General features: G+C 30.7%; 1 pseudogene; it reads left to right on the forward strand.

Moving 5' to 3' along the window:
- Window positions 1–6,487: 6,487 nt before the first annotated feature.
- LOC141712444 (putative 1-phosphatidylinositol-3-phosphate 5-kinase FAB1D) lies at window positions 6,488–14,427 on the forward strand (annotated as a pseudogene).
- Window positions 14,428–18,140: the final 3,713 nt, after the last annotated feature.

An 18,140-nucleotide genomic window follows, 5' to 3' on the forward strand; every position in this document is an offset into this window, starting at 1 on the left:
TGATTTTTATTTGCGACCGACGTTGGTTGCGGAAAATGCCACACCAGCAACAAAATCAAGGACTTTAATCAATAGCTAAACCGGAGACCAAATAAAGGCGGCGACCAGTGGCTTTCTGCGATCGAGGTCCGTCGCCAATAATTTTTTTATTTTATAAGTTGTTTAAAGTTTTGGCGCGCTATTTAATTAGCAATCAAAGCACATCTACGACCGAATGTAGTCACAAATACGAAATAATGAAAAATACAATTTTTTAATTATAAATAGTATTTTATTTATATATTTTTTAAATCAAATTGTTATTAAAATATGTCTTAAATTTGTTTTAATAAGAAAGAATTAAAAATATATTTTTTAAATTTAGAAAATAAAATTGACGCAATATTTTAGACACCGAGAAATATTTCAAATCGAGTGCGATTACAGATTTCAAGTATTTAAAATATATTTTTTTTAACTTTAAATAGTATGTTATTTATATGTAGCATTTTTAAATCAAATTATAATTAAAAAAATATCTTAAAATTTAGTTTCTAATTCTTTTGAAATATTCAAAGAATATAAGGTAGAAACGCAAACAGAGAAAAATATAAAAGTTTTACGATCAGGTCGTGGAAGAGTATACTTAAGCCTCAAATTCAAGAGTTTATTGAAGGAGTGTGATATTGTATCACAACTTACTCCTTCTGGAACACCTCAATTGAATAGATATTCTGAGAGAAGAAATCGTACATTATTGGACATGTTGCGATCGATGATGAGTCAAGCGGATCTTTCAATAAGTTTGTAGGGTTATGCTCTAGAAATGGCTGCTTACACGTTTAACCGAGTTCCGAAAAAAAGCGGTTCAAAAGACTCCATATGAGATATGGACTGATAAACTTCATAGCATGTCATTTATAAAAATTTAGGGACGTGAAGCATTTGTAAAACGTTTAGCCTCTGACAAGTTTGGACCAAAATTAGATGATGCTATATTGTGGGATATCCAAGTAAGACTAGGGTATAAAATTTTATAATTCTTCTGAGAACAAAGTGTTTGTTGCTCGGACGGATGTATTTTTTCAGGGAGAACTACTTTCTAAGAAAATTAGTGGGAGGACAATACATCTTGGTGAAGATCGAGAACCACATGATAAAATTGAACCACAGATGGAACAAGATTAGGATGTACATCAAACTATAGAAATTAATCATGTTTAGGAAACACGGGTTATTCATAGATCAAGTAGGATTCACCATGACCCCGAGAAAAAATATGGATTTATTTTGACTCGAAATGGTAATGCGATGCTTAGGATAATGATAAGCATCTCACCTATCAAGATTCTATGAACGGTCCAAACTTCGAGAGATGGATGGAGGCCATGAAATCCGAGATGGAATCTATGTATCAAAATAAAGTATTGACTTTTGTTGATCCACACTAAGGGGTAAACCCTATAGGGTGCAAGTGGAAAACTGACATGGATGGTAAAGTACATACATATAAGGCGCGACTAGTGGCTTATTATGATATATATTATGATGAAACTTTTTGAACAGTTGCTATGGTCAAGTCCATTAGGATTTTGTTAGGAATAGCTGCTTACTTTGACTACGAGATTTGGCAAATGGATGTCAAAACCGCTTTCTTATATGAGAGCCTTGAAGAGGATGTATATATGATACAAATTGAGGGTTTTGTCGATCCAAAGTTTGCTAAGATGGTTTGTAAGTTGCTTTTATCTATTTATAGGTTAAAGAAAGCCTAAAGTAGATGGAATATTCATTTTGATGAAACAGTCAAAGAGTTTACTTTATTCAAAATGCAGATGAACCGTGTATTTACAAGAAGGTTAGTGGGAACCATGTGACATTCATATTATTCTATATAGATGACATATAACGAATAGGGAATGACATAACTTCTCTACAGGCTGTTAAGACTTGGTTGAGAAATAGTTTCTCGATGAAAAACTTAGGCGATGCTAGCTAAATATTGAGAATCACGATATATATAGATAGATAAGAAGATTAATTGGCCTAAGTCATAGTACACATATTGACAAAATATTGCATCATTTTAGAATGCAAGAGGCAAGTAGGGGATACGTCCCGATGTATCGTAAGATAGTGATCTCATAGGATAACTGCCCTAAATTATTAGATGATAAGGGTCATCTTAGAAAAGTTCCATATGCTTCAGCAATTGGATCTATAATGTATGCAATGATATGTATTTGTCCTGATATTTTGTATGCTTTTAGCATGACGAGCAGATACCGGTCTAATCCAGGTGAGGGTCACTGGATAGTTGTCAAGAATATTCTTAAGTACTTAAAGAGGACTAAAGATTTATTTTTGGTGTATGGAGAAGATAGGGAACTGGTTGTAAATGGTTACATTGATCCTAGTTTCTGAACCTAATTTTTGGACAAACAAGGATGATTATGTGTCTGGTTTGTGTTTTGTCTAAATGTAAGTGTTGTTATCTTGAATAGTTCATATCAAGAATATTGATGATTCTATAATGGAAGCCAACTATATTGGTGCTTTCGAAATAGCCAAGGAGACTATTTGGGCATGTGCTTAGGCGATATCACCTTATTAATGAGATTAATGATTAAGGAGATATATATGTAAAGTGCATAGTAATGGTAATATTGCAGACCCACTGACTAAGGCTTTGTCGCAGAAAAAGCACGATGGTCATACAAGTTTCATGAGTATTGGATACATGGGTGATTGGCTCCAGTGCAAGTGGGAGATTGATAGTGTTTGAACCCTAGAGAAAACATTATAATATTTTAGTTTAAGACATTTGGATTATTAATGTTTATGTTTTATCGATTATTCCCTTTATAATTTATTATGTCTTAATTTACTGTGATATAAATGTTAGATTAATAAATATCCTTAGAATATGATATAAATCCTATATCTCTAAGTACGTGACTTAGAAATAAAATTTTGAGAATAGTATCAATATATCTAAAGGTCCCTAGTCGAGTATTATTATTAACAGACAATAAAAATGCATTAAGACTGGTGTGATTGTTGAGTGATGATCACATCTCATTGATCATAGGTATTTTATATGATACTAAAGTCAAAAACACAGGCAAATATAAATATACATGGTGCTGGACATACCCAAAGTGAGATTCTACATGTCTATTGTGTCACATGTGATTCTCACTGTGATAATGATGTAATGGTCCTTAGACTTGAAATCAATATATTTTTTTATGAGAATTAATGTACTTTCATTACATTAAAATTTACGTTTAATCGGGTAATGATAAAAGTATATTTTGGGTATATTATAAATCGTATGAGAAACATGCATGATATAGAAAGGATTTAACTCTCCTAATTTTAGGAGTGATATTATTGGACTCTTGTCATAAAACATGTATGTAATTAAATTTGATTTTTCAATTTTTTAATTAAGGGATCTGATGGATTATTTTAGTTTTGATGTATATAGGTTAGTATACATGATTTCTACGAATTTTATTGTAATATCTTATTCAATGGAAAATTTTCGGACTCGTCGGAATAATCATTAGAGTAGGTAATTTCTGAATTAGTTTGTATGTATGTACAGATCTGATGATGTTGTACACCATATTTTTTTTGTAAATTATTCTGGGAAATTATATTATTGCCGGAAAAATATTTCTCGCCGGATTTTATTCGAATTTTGACTGAATTGTTAATTTAGTGATGTTTAGACTCGATTGTTGTGGTATTAATAATGGACAATTGGATAAAGATAATACGAGATGCATTATAGAATGTTTAGAACGACTTTATGACCCTGTAAGCTTGCCTGAAATGGCCAGAGTTTTAGCCGTAAATTGACCCTTATTACGGTGACCGGTTCTTCAGAAAATAAAATTATAAATAAAATCGAAATTGCATAAACAAGTTTTCGAATTAAAATAATTTTGAATTGAAAATTTAATTAAATTAGAATATATTTTGCATTTATTTAATTTTAAATAAAAAACCGGGTTTTTAACGGGTCGTATTTAGACGTTTTTCTTGTAGTGATCCGACGTTCTGTGTCGTAAGTAACTAACATACAACGATATGTTCCGTTGTAAGTTCATAACACACGATAATATATTCCTTCGTAAGTTGATTTATTATTCTATTGAGAACGGGGGCCCCTGCTTACTAACTTGCGACGAAATTATCCATTCCCCAATATGCTCGTAAGCATTTCTTGTGTTCAAGTGTAAGCTAAAGTCTTACTAGGTTTCTTAAAAATTAAAATATTGTAATTGTTTGCTAGTGCAAATATGACATATTGTATTTTATTCATAAGAATGTTGGTTCTTGACGATCACCATCATGCACATCTAGGAAAGGAAATGCAAGAATAACATTTGTATACTTTACATATGTATATATATGTATATACTTATAAAAACCCTAGTGTGTAGTTGCATCTCATGTATATGTAATAAGTTATTTCATTTTAAATTGGTTATCGTCAATATTTAATAACTTACTATAAAAACAATAATTAAAGATTATTCATTTGACAATTAGAATAATACTTGAAATTTTAATTTTATTAAAGAGAGGTTGTACCAGGTGTATACCAATATAAATAAAATATAATTATAAAATACATATAATTTATTAATGGGTTTTTTCATAAATATCCAAGTTTTACCAAATTTTTCCAAAATAATACTATCAAATTTTGAAAATATTTTCAAAACTAAGCAACTTTGGAATGATTTTGCAACCAAGTTTGTAAGTTGAATTTTAAAAAATATTTGAAAAAAAATAGATTCTGCAAATTTCTAACAACATAAATTGCAACCTAAAATGCAATGCAACCCAATCTAATGTAAAGGGTTGCACAATTTAAACTAAAATGCAACCTATTATGCTACAGATTGTACTTTTGCAAATATTATCAAAACGAAATAGTATTTTAGCAAAAAAAATCTAAGTTGTTAAAATCCGCAAATTATTTTACATAAAATTGAATTTTTGATAAATTCCATTTATTAATTCGTTAATTAAAAAAATATAATTTATGAAAATAAATTATATATATATATGTGTGTGTATATATATACACACACACAAAATTAATCCCACCATGAAACTAATAATTTAAAATTATGTGACATTGTGGAAATAAATTATCATGTGATTAAAATATATAAACCTAAATGGAAACACCAAAAATAGTCACTAGAAATTATGCAATATGTTTAAGATATAATATTAATAATATGATTATTACATATATTCCTTTCCAATTATCAAATATATATATATATATACATATATAATTTATTTGTATTTTACTACTAAATAATTTACTCATCCATTTTACTACTTTTTTGATAAGTTTTTAAATGTTTAATATCCAACATGTTCATCTACTGTGAAAAAATTATAATTTACAAAGGACAAAATTATTTTTAACATATTAATATCTAATATTTGTACTTTTAAAAATAATATGTTACAAATATTTCTGCTTCAATTTTTTTTTAAAAATGATAAAATTTATATATTTGGGTAAAAGAACCTAAAATATGAAGTATGAATCCATTTGCTTAAAATCTATATTATTAGTTTTTAAAATATTGGAAGATTAATAACATTAGAATAAATACAAAAATATTAAAAAAAAATATAGTTAGTAATATTAAATTAGTAAAATGAGGAAATGGGAGACCTTGTTCTGCAACCTAAATATTACAAAATATATTATTTTGCTAATTATCTTATAAGAATATTATTAATTCATTAAAATCATTTAAGATTGTTTAAATTTAATAAGTAGAAAGTGTATTTGCAAGCTAAAGAAACCCTACATGCTAGAGAAATGTACATGTTTTATAGAATAGAATATTTTTTAATGTTTTATATTCTACATATATCTCCTATTTTTGATTAAATGGGACATCTTTTTTTATCAACTCGGACATCCTACATACATACATATTTATTTTATAAAGCCATCTATTTATTATTATTTATGAAGGGGAAAAAATATAGATAGGATTACTAAACAGCTGGATGTAGGGGATATGGTGTTAGAAGGCTTTAATTGTGTATCGGTGAGGCGCCTTCCATTTCAAGAAAATAATATTAAATACAACCAATTAAAATTCGACTGGGTTAAATTCGACCAAAGGCGGTCAAATCCCTTGGACATGGCTAAATTCGACCGGCCTCGGTCGAATTCAAACGATCATATTTAAATGGTCGTATTTGCAACCAATTTTAACCGAAAACGGTTAAAATTAAAACGGGCGAAACTAAACCGGTCAAATTTAGCCCCTAAATTTGACAAAAAAAATCGGGCCGAATTTAGCTATAATAAAAAAGTGGAGGGATTTTCCCGCAAAGTAATTTATTTGGAACTGCTAAATTCAACTGATTTCGGTCAAATTTTATATTTCAAAATGACGGGTGACTTATAAACACTTTCAAAATTTTCGAAAAAAGTGAGGGAAAGACGCTGAGTGCATACAAAAGGGTAGTAAATCACAAAGATACAAGGAGAGAGAAAACACTTGGCCAATAAAGTTGAAATGGATCTTCAAATTTGGTTACCCCCAGAAACAGATGACCACGAAAATGACATGGAGTGCAGTGTTGCAAATTATGATGATGATGACGAGGACGAAGGTGATGATGGTACAAAATGGAGAAGACCTAGTTCTTTAGGTAGCTTTGGAGAGAAAAGTTTCCGGAGCTACAGATATAAAGAGGAGAAGCAAAAGGCTATGGACTACGTAATAAATTGCAAGTTTAAAGCTCTTGTGTCTCATCTTCTTACATCAGCCGGGGTTGCTCCTTTGGGTAACGACGGAGACAATTGGGTGGATATTGTGACTTCCTTATCTTGGGAAGCTGCTTCCTTTGTGAAGCCTGATATCGGTGCGGGAAAGGCAATGGATCCTGATGGATATGTTAAGGTTAAATGTGTTGCAAGTGGTTCTCGAAGCAATAGGTGATAGCTTAAACCTGTATTTGTTGCTGCTAATGCCCTAATGCTATTGTCAATTGCCTCAAAGCTCTCTGTTCCATTCTAGTAAATATTTCTTGATGACCAGTTGTGGTTCCGACCAACTATCTTGTTTCACTTGTTTGTTAGCTATGAAGTGAAGACCATAGCTCTTTAAATGCATCCTTTCTATATGATGAGAAAACTGTACAAAGTATACAGATATCTTTTTGCTTCTTAATAGTGGAATTTATAATGATCACATTGATGCAGCATAGTTATTGTCATTACAGCCAGTCACTGATGTTGGACGGCACCATTTCTGGAAACTTATATTCGTTTTGATGTGCAGTCAGTTAGTTAGCATGGTATTCAAAAAGCACGCTGCACACAAGCACATGCCAACTAATTACAATAAACCTAGGCTGTTGCTGATCCAGGGTGCTCTTGATCTTTCATTGAGGGGATTGTCATCATTTGAATCAATAAAACAGGTTTCAAGACATAAATAAAGAATTATTAGCGTTTGAATCTTACTACTCTCTATTCAACATCTGTTAATTATGAGTGACGTGGGCAGGAGAAGGATACCCATAAATCCATTATTGAAAGAATAGCGAAGTGCAACCCGAGCATAATTTTAGTTGAAAAAACTGTTTCTCGTGATATACAAGAATCCATCCTTGCAAAAGGAATGACACTAGTTATTGATATGAAACTCCACCGCCTGCAGAGAGTTTCTCGCTGTACTGGTTCAGTAATCTTATCATTAGATACACTGACTGGGAAAAAGCTCAGACAATGTGATTCCTTTCATTTCGAGAAGTTAGTAGAGGAACATATTGCTAGTGGAGAGTGTGGAAAAAAACCCAGCAAGACTTTGATGTTCCTTAGTGGTTGTCCTACACGTCAGGGTTGTACAGTAAGTTCCTCTTTGCTTATGAAGTTTACATCTAGTCTTAACCATACCTTTTTTGAGTTTGCAAAGGGTGCCCTTGTATTTCTTGTTGTTTGACTTTCATTCTAATGCTTAAAAATAAAAAAGAAATTGGAAATCCAAAATTCATTTGTCGTTTAAATAAGCTTCTATTCTACACTCTTTGTAGATGTAACTCGTGAAGATTATTAATATCACATTATTTTTTGTTTCTCAAAATTGTTTGTGATTTTTTTAGTGAATATTGGTGTAGTATGATAAAGGCTTGCAACTATGGTCAATTAGGAATTTAAAATTAGTAACAATTAAGCAGAAAGTTGTTTCCTATTTATTAGAGGTTTTTACTTGTTATAGAAATATTTGCATGAGAGCTCGGGCTCATATCCTCAGGTAAAGCAAATACTCTGTGTTGTCTTGGCATGATACTGGCCAGTTGTAGCTGTTGCGTTCAATTTTTTCATTGTCATGTAAACATGGTAGATCCTCGTGTAGAATAGCTGTTAATTTAATATGTCACTGAATTTACAGAATTTTGGAAAATTTCAGATTTTACTGAAAGGAACAAACAGGGAAGAACTGAAGAAGATTAAACTTGTGGTCCAGTACGCAGTCCTTGTGGCTTATCATTTGATTCTTGAAACGGCTTTCCTTCTAGATCAAAAGGCCATGTTCTCTACCCTCCCTCTTGATAGACTGGTAAATATGTCATCACCTGATCAACGACCATATTTTTTCTCCGGTGAGGCATATGTTCCTTGGCCCGTGGATTCTATTGTTAAAAGTGATTCATCAGGTGCAATTAACATCCACATCGCTGATGGATTTTATAAAGAAGGGACACGAGATGTAGGGTTAAAGAGTGATTCCTTGTTGCCTTATGAGCCATATAAACCTCTAGTTTTTACCCCTTTTTTATCAATCTCAGCTTCCATAAACAGAGGCTTTGGTGACAGTTTTCCTCTTTTATCTTCTTCTCAGCAACCTATCTCTACATATTTAGGCATCACTGAAGAGGTTCCTTACAGTCAAGTTCAATCAGCTAATATGCTTTCAACCAATTTAGTGGCAAATGTTAAATCTTATAGTCTAATACAGAATATTAATGGTGAAGAGAAGGCTCTTGATAGTGATAGAACCTCAGTTCAGAGAAAAGCCCAATTGTATACACAAAATTCTGGGGGTGTCTCGCAGGAATTCCTCCACCGGAAGTATATGTGAGCAGAGTCATTTTTCTCATATTAAGTTCTACCGGAATTTTGATATTCCACTTGGAATATTTTTAAAGGATAACTTACTCAATCAGGTTAGTACAAACTATTTATGTGATTTAAAATTATTTTTGTGCTTTCTTCATATACATATTTATATTAAAATACGTATTGCTTCTATGACCATATAGCCGCTTCTATTTTCAGAGGCTTTTATGTAGCTTGTGCGGTGGATCACCAGAAGCTCATATATATTATTATGCACATCACAGTAAGCAGCTCACAATACATGTTAGACATCATATTACACAAAAGCATCTTCCTGGTGAAACCGATGGAAAAATTTGGATGTGGAGTCGCTGTGGTGATTGTAAACTTCAAAATGGAAAGACACTATCTACAAAAAGAGTCTTAATGTCAGCTACTGCCCGTGGTTTGTCCTTTGGAAAGTTTTTGGAACTTAGCTTAGCGAACCACTTGTCATCTAGTAAAATTCCCATCTGCGGGCATCAATTGCATACTGACTTCCTCTACTTCTTTGGGTATGTGAACTTGTATGAATGTCTATATTGTAAATTGCAGAAATAAATATACAAACAACTATGCCTCAAAGAGACTTGAATCCTCAACCTCTTATTATCGAGAGGAGAGTGGTATCCTCTAAACTATTAGCGGGCATCATTATTTTTGTTTTTCAGAATGAACTATACGATGCATGGGTCCAAAACATCAAAATTCATATAAACTTTTATGCTTTTCCCATCGTGTCTGTAAATATGGTGTACTCATTCACTTATCTGTTATTAGAATGCTCAATGCAGGGTCATGCTTGCCTTTCTTAGGTTTTTTCAAATACCACCTTGTTACTAATCCATATTTCATTGATGTTGTTCACATTGCAGATTGGGGACAATGGTTGCAATGCTCAGATATTCACGGGTTATGAAATATTTCTAGTGGCTCTGTAATGTTTCTGTGAGCAATGAGGCAATGATTTAAGAAATATTTACTCTTATCCTGCTTAAATTGATGTTGATCTTTCTTCCTATATAGATATCAAACTTGAATGAGGAAGTAATTGAAGTATTCCTTGAAGCCGAGACACTTTTGAAGGACATCAGTTTGCATTTTGAAGGATCAAAACTCAAAATTCAAGGATCACTGAGAGAATTCTCGGATATTGTGGAGATGTTGAGGCAGGAAAGACGCCAATTTGAGGTTTGTGCTTCTTACTTATAAAACTCTTTGCACTTTGGCCGGAAAGTATAATGACTTTAACAAATTAATGTTATAGGTTCTTGTGAAATAGAAAATGTGCGTGTAAAAGAAATTATTTATAGTGCTAGTTATTGTAGTAATAACACTTGCATTAAATGAGAGAAGAATAAAAATTATAAATACAAAATTTTAAAAATAATATTTTTCAAACTACAAATATTGACTATCAACTTTTTATTAAATATAAAAATTATAATGATGAATATTTGTATAAATAAAATTAATTTTGAATAAGAAAAAATTAGTGAATAATATGGAACTATTGAAAATTTTTAATAAGAAAGGAAGAAAGAGAATGAGAAATGGGTAACAGATATAATTAGTGGAGGTAATAAAAAAGAGAAAGATTGAAAATAAATTAAATGAGGAGATGATTGTTAGTGGAAGATGATATCAACAAAATTAACGAGAGTTTGACACATATGATTAAAACTCTTAAATGAGAACTTAACACATTAGATATGATGATGTCATCTATACTTTATTTTAGTATAATGTAGATTATATATTTATATATAAGGATAACATTCATCACATGTAAAAATATTTATGGTGAAAAATATTTTTAAAATAATCGAAACACAAATTCAGAACTAAACGCCAGTTAAACTGAAGTTTGATTGTTAAAATGGAAAACCAAATAACATTATTTTGATATGAAACTTTGGTTATATCACTAATATATATATATATTGGCATCGATATGGTTGGATCGATAAACAATATTTTTAAATTAATCGAAACACAAATTCAGGACTAAACACTAATTAACTACTAGTCAAACTGAAGTTTGACTCTTAAAATGGCAAATAAAATAAAATTATTTTGATATGAAACTTTGGTTATATCACTAATATATATATTTATTGACATCCATACGGTTAGATCGACGAAAAATATTTTTAAAATAATTGAAACACAAATTCAGGACTAAACGTTAGTTAGCTATACTAGTCAAACTGAAATATGACTGTTAAAATGACAAACCAAATAAAATTTTTTTGATATGAAACTTTGGTTATATCATTACTATATATATTTATTGACATCCATATGGTTAGATTGATGAAAAATATTTTAAATTAATCGAAACACAAATTCAGGACTAAACACTAGTTAGCTGGACTAGTCAAACTAAAGTTTGACTGTTAAAATGACAAACCAAATAAAATTATTTTGATATGAAACTTTGGTTATATAACTAATATATATGTTAATTGACATCCATACGGATAGATCGAGGAAAAATATTTTTAAAATAATTAAAATACTAATTCAGGATTAAACGCTAGTTAGCTGGACTAGTCAAACTACTGTTAAGATGCCAAACCAAATAAAATTATTTTTATATGAAACTTTGCTTATATCACTAATATATATATATATCTATTGACATCCATACGGTTGGATCGTTGAAAAATATTGTTTAAAAAATTGAAACATCATTTCATGAATAAACTCTATTTAGTTGTACTAGTTACATTGCGGTTTGACTGTTAAATTGGCAAAACAAATAAAATTATTTGGATATGAAACTTTGGTTATATCACTAATATATATATATATCTATTAACATTCATATGGATAGATCAATAAAGAATATTTTTAAAATAATCAAAATACAAATTCAGGATTGAACACTAGTTAGCTAAACTAGTCAAACTGAAGTTTGACTGTTTAAATGGAAAACCGAATAAAATTATTTTTATATGAAACTTTGGTTATATCACTAATATATATATTAGTTGACATCCATATGGATATATCGATGAAAAATATTTTTAAAATAATCAAAATACAAATTCAGGACTAAACGCTAGTTAGCTGGACTAGTCAAACTGAAGTTTGACTGTTAAGATGACAAACCAAATAAAATTATTTTGATATGAAACTTTGGTTATATCTCTAATATATATATTTATTGACATCCATACGGTTAGATCGATTAAAAATATTTTTAAAATAATCGAAACACAAATTCAGGACTAAACACTAGTTAGCTAGACTAGTCAAACTAAAGTTTGACCGGTAAGATGGCAAACCAAATAAAATTATTTTGATCTGAAATTTTGCTTATATCACTAATATATATATATATATATATATATATATATATATATATATATATATATATATATATATTGACATCCATACGGTTGGATCGTCGAAAAATATTGTTTAAAAAATCCAAACATCATTTCATGAATAAACGCTAGTTTGTTGTACTAGTTACAGTGAAGCTTGACTATTAAAATGGCAAATCAAATAAAATTATTTGGATATGAAACTTTAGTTATATCACTAATATATATCTATTGACATCCATATTTTAAATTCAAATATAAAATATAAACATATTCAATAAATATGTATTTTATATTAATAATAGTTGGGTAATGGCAATGTTAAAAAAGGAAGAGGAAGAGAACGGTGAAGATACCAATTTTTTAAAAATATTTTTAAAAAAATTGAAACATCAATTGAGGAATAAATACTAATTAGCTCTACTAGTCAAACTGAAATTTGACTGTTAAAAAGTCGGCATTGTAAGGACTTATAAATTGGGACTTATAAATTGGTTAATTTTTGATTTTTAGTTTTGTTTTGCACCTACCTTTCTTGCGTGAGAGAGGTAGTACGCCTAATTTATCTATAGGCTTTACTATCCGAGTTGGACTCATTGAGTTGTGCTGGCCCAAATAATTATTATTTAGCTAAAAAATTGAAAAATTGACAAATATAATAGATTGATAAATAAATGGACAATGGTGGTAGTTGTTGATCACAAGCAAATTGCTACATATTATTGGAAAATGTAATCGAGATTCAAATTTATTACTAAGACTGGTCGTTATATATTAGTGGAAGAAACTTAAAACTTTTTACATATTTTAAATTCAAATATAAAATATAAATATATTCCATGAATATGTATTTTATCTAAATAATAGTTGGGCAATGGTAGAGAGGAAAAATCAGATGCATTTTTTATTTTAAATAATATTTATTTTTAATATCCTAATTTTAATATTAATTTATAAGTTAATATATATATTATATTATATAGTAATTTATTTTAATAGTAATATATTTAATTGGTCTGGGAAATTTGCAAAGCCCATTCAAAAGGCTATATACTATACTGTTGGATTGAATATGATGTTTAACATCAATAAAAGCACATCTTTCTCTGTCTTAATAAAACCCTGATTTAGAGTTCAGCCGCTTCTCTTCTATTTTGTAATTTAGTATCTCTCTCTCCAATTTGTAGTTTTGATGTGTGTCCTTGAAAGATGATGTGCAACTAAAGTCGGGGGAGGTGGGAATGGTGGAAGCTCCTTTACAAACTCTGTTTTCCTTAGATTTTAAGAAGCTTCTCCACCTCTGTTTTCATGTATTTTGCCCCCCCTCTCTCCCCTCTCTCCGATAACTATTTAAGTCAGCTGGCCAGACTTGGTCTTTTAGCCATCGTGGGACGACGGAGATGGCAGAGGCTCCTCCGCGGAATCGGTCAAGCTTTCGGTCGCTATCTTTCCCTTTTGAAATTCATGGCTTTGCTGGTTTATGTAATAAGTAACATTATGGAGTTTGTTAATTCGTCTGGATGGGGTCGAATTTAATATCTTATATTTGACAAGATACGGTCGAGTTTAATATTTGGGCGGGCTTTTTAAAATATTTCAGAAATTTTAATTATTTGGGCGGGATTTTCAAATTTTAAGTGTAAAATCAATTTTGACAGGTGTCGGTTGAATTTGGACGGTTGAATTTAGCGGTCGAATTTAACCGATCATATTTAGACGGTCGTATTCATACTAAATACAACCGACTACTAAATATCACTCCCATATGTACAACCGGGACTAAAATTGGTCGTATTTAGCTAAATACTACTGCTGGCGGTCGTATTTAGTTAAATACGACCGATTTTGAGCCGGTAGTATTTAGCCGTTTTTCTTGTAGTGACATGTGTGCAAACATATGACCCCAATCAATTGAGTTAAATGCCCATTTCATTATATTTTGATAACATCAACACTGAGCTACATATATACTTGTTTCTTTATTTTGGGTAACTAAACTTATACTATAATTTAATATTATTGTAAGACTTGGGTAATTAGCTCATTACCATATAATAACTTTATGCTTAAATTCACTATCTCTTTATTTTTTTATTATACAGTAGAAATGGGTAATACCTGCATGCTTAATTATAAAAATAAAAAATAATATTAGAAGCCTCACTTATTTTTCATTTCTTTTTCCTTCAATTATTTGATTTACAAAGGGGAATCTTATTTTATTTGCAGGTACGCGATTATAAGTATAATATTTTTTGCTATATTTTCGCTTTTTTATAATTTTTTTATAGTTTGTTTATATTTCTTTTGTCAATGAAAAGGAGAATAGATACACAGCATGACATGGGATGTCAAGTAATAAAGAACAGTAAGGAGGAGTATATTATAATTAATATTATAAAAATGTCTATCTGCGACCAAGTTTATCAGTGACCGCAAAATCAGTAGCTATTTTTTTGGATCAACGACGGGTTTCAGCGACCGCGGCCAAAGTCGTCGCTAACCGGACTTTAGCGACGGCCGGTGGTCGCTAATAGGACAGAAATATTAAATCATTCCATTAAAAAAACCGTGAAAAACTGGCGGTAATTTATTAGCTATTGATTTTTATTTGCGACCGACGTTGGTTGCGGAAAATGCCACACCAGCAACAAAATCAAGGACTTTAATCAATAGCTAAACCGGAGACCAAATAAAGGCGGCGACCAGTGGCTTTCTGCGATCGAGGTCCGTCGCCAATAATTTTTTTATTTTATAAGTTGTTTAAAGTTTTGGCGCGCTATTTAATTAGCAATCAAAGCACATCTACGACCGAATGTAGTCACAAATACGAAATAATGAAAAATACAATTTTTTAATTATAAATAGTATTTTATTTATATATTTTTTAAATCAAATTGTTATTAAAATATGTCTTAAATTTGTTTTAATAAGAAAGAATTAAAAATATATTTTTTAAATTTAGAAAATAAAATTGACGCAATATTTTAGACACCGAGAAATATTTCAAATCGAGTGCGATTACAGATTTCAAGTATTTAAAATATATTTTTTTTAACTTTAAATAGTATGTTATTTATATGTAGCATTTTTAAATCAAATTATAATTAAAAAAATATCTTAAAATTTAGTTTCTAATTCTTTTGAAATATTCAAAGAATATAAGGTAGAAACGCAAACAGAGAAAAATATAAAAGTTTTACGATCAGGTCGTGGAAGAGTATACTTAAGCCTCAAATTCAAGAGTTTATTGAAGGAGTGTGATATTGTATCACAACTTACTCCTTCTGGAACACCTCAATTGAATAGATATTCTGAGAGAAGAAATCGTACATTATTGGACATGTTGCGATCGATGATGAGTCAAGCGGATCTTTCAATAAGTTTGTAGGGTTATGCTCTAGAAATGGCTGCTTACACGTTTAACCGAGTTCCGAAAAAAGCGGTTCAAAAGACTCCATATGAGATATGGACTGATAAACTTCATAGCATGTCATTTATAAAAATTTAGGGACGTGAAGCATTTGTAAAACGTTTAGCCTCTGACAAGTTTGGACCAAAATTAGATGATGCTATATTGTGGGATATCCAAGTAAGACTAGGGTATAAAATTTTATAATTCTTCTGAGAACAAAGTGTTTGTTGCTCGGACGGATGTATTTTTTCAGGGAGAACTACTTTCTAAGAAAATTAGTGGGAGGACAATACATCTTGGTGAAGATCGAGAACCACATGATAAAATTGAACCACAGATGGAACAAGATTAGGATGTACATCAAACTATAGAAATTAATCATGTTTAGGAAACACGGGTTATTCATAGATCAAGTAGGATTCACCATGACCCCGAGAAAAAATATGGATTTATTTTGACTCGAAATGGTAATGCGATGCTTAGGATAATGATAAGCCTCTCACCTATCAAGATTCTATGAACGGTCCAAACTTCGAGAGATGGATGGAGGCCATGAAATCCGAGATGGAATCTATGTATCAAAATAAAGTATTGACTTTTGTTGATCCACACTAAGGGGTAAAACCTATAGGGTGCAAGTGGAAAACTGACATGGATGGTAAAGTACATACATATAAGGCGCGACTAGTGGCTTATTATGATATATATTATGATGAAACTTTTTGAACAGTTGCTATGGTCAAGTCCATTAGGATTTTGTTAGGAATAGCTGCTTACTTTGACTACGAGATTTGGCAAATGGATGTCAAAACCGCTTTCTTATATGAGAGCCTTGAAGAGGATGTATATATGATACAACTTGAGGGTTTTGTCGATCCAAAGTTTGCTAAGATGGTTTGTAAGTTGCTTTTATCTATTTATAGGTTAAAGCAAGCCTAAAGTAGATGGAATATTTATTTTGATGAAACAGTCAAAGAGTTTACTTTATTCAAAATGCAGATGAACCGTGTATTTACAAGAAGGTTAGTGGGAACCATGTGACATTCATATTATTCTATATAGATGACATATAACGAATAGGGAATGACATAACTTCTCTACAGGCTGTTAAGACTTGGTTGAGAAATAGTTTCTCGATGAAAGACTTAGGCGATGCTAGCTAAATATTGAGAATCACGATATATATAGATAGATAAGAAGATTAATTGGCCTAAGTCATAGTACACATATTGACAAAATATTGCATCATTTTAGAATGCAAGAGGCAAGTAGGGGATACGTCCCGATGTATCGTAAGATAGTGATCTCATAGGATAACTGCCCTAAATTATTAGATGATAAGGGTCATCTTAGAAAAGTTCCATATGCTTCAGCAATTGGATCTATAATGTATGCAATGATATGTATTTGTCCTGATATTTTGTATGCTTTTAGCATGACGAGCAGATACCGGTCTAATCCAGGTGAGGGTCACTGGATAGTTGTCAAGAATATTCTTAAGTACTTAAAGAGGACTAAAGATTTATTTTTGGTGTATGGAGAAGATAGGGAACTGGTTGTAAATGGTTACATTGATCCTAGTTTCTGAACCTAATTTTTGGACAAACAAGGATGATTATGTGTCTGGTTTGTGTTTTGTCTAAATGTAAGTGTTGTTATCTTGAATAGTTCATATCAAGAATATTGATGATTCTATAATGGAAGCCAACTATATTGGTGCTTTCGAAATAGCCAAGGAGACTATTTGGGCATGTGCTTAGGCGATATCACCTTATTAATGAGATTAATGATTAAGGAGATATATATGTAAAGTGCATAGTAATGGTAATATTGCAGACCCACTGACTAAGGCTTTGTCGCAGAAAAAGCACGATGGTCATACAAGTTTCATGAGTATTGGATACATGGGTGATTGGCTCCAGTGCAAGTGGGAGATTGATAGTGTTTGAACCCTAGAGAAAACATTATAATATTTTAGTTTAAGACATTTGGATTATTAATGTTTATGTTTTATCGATTATTCCCTTTATAATTTATTATGTCTTAATTTACTGTGATATAAATGTTAGATTAATAAATATCCTTAGAATATGATATAAATCCTATATCTCTAAGTACGTGACTTAGAAATAAAATTTTGAGAATAGTATCAATATATCTAAAGGTCCCTAGTCGAGTATTATTATTAACAGACAATAAAAATGCATTAAGACTGGTGTGATTGTTGAGTGATGATCACATC

Source organism: Apium graveolens, chromosome 3 (genome assembly GCF_009905375.1).
Source record: "Apium graveolens cultivar Ventura chromosome 3, ASM990537v1, whole genome shotgun sequence".
Lineage (NCBI taxonomy): Eukaryota > Viridiplantae > Streptophyta > Magnoliopsida > Apiales > Apiaceae > Apium > Apium graveolens.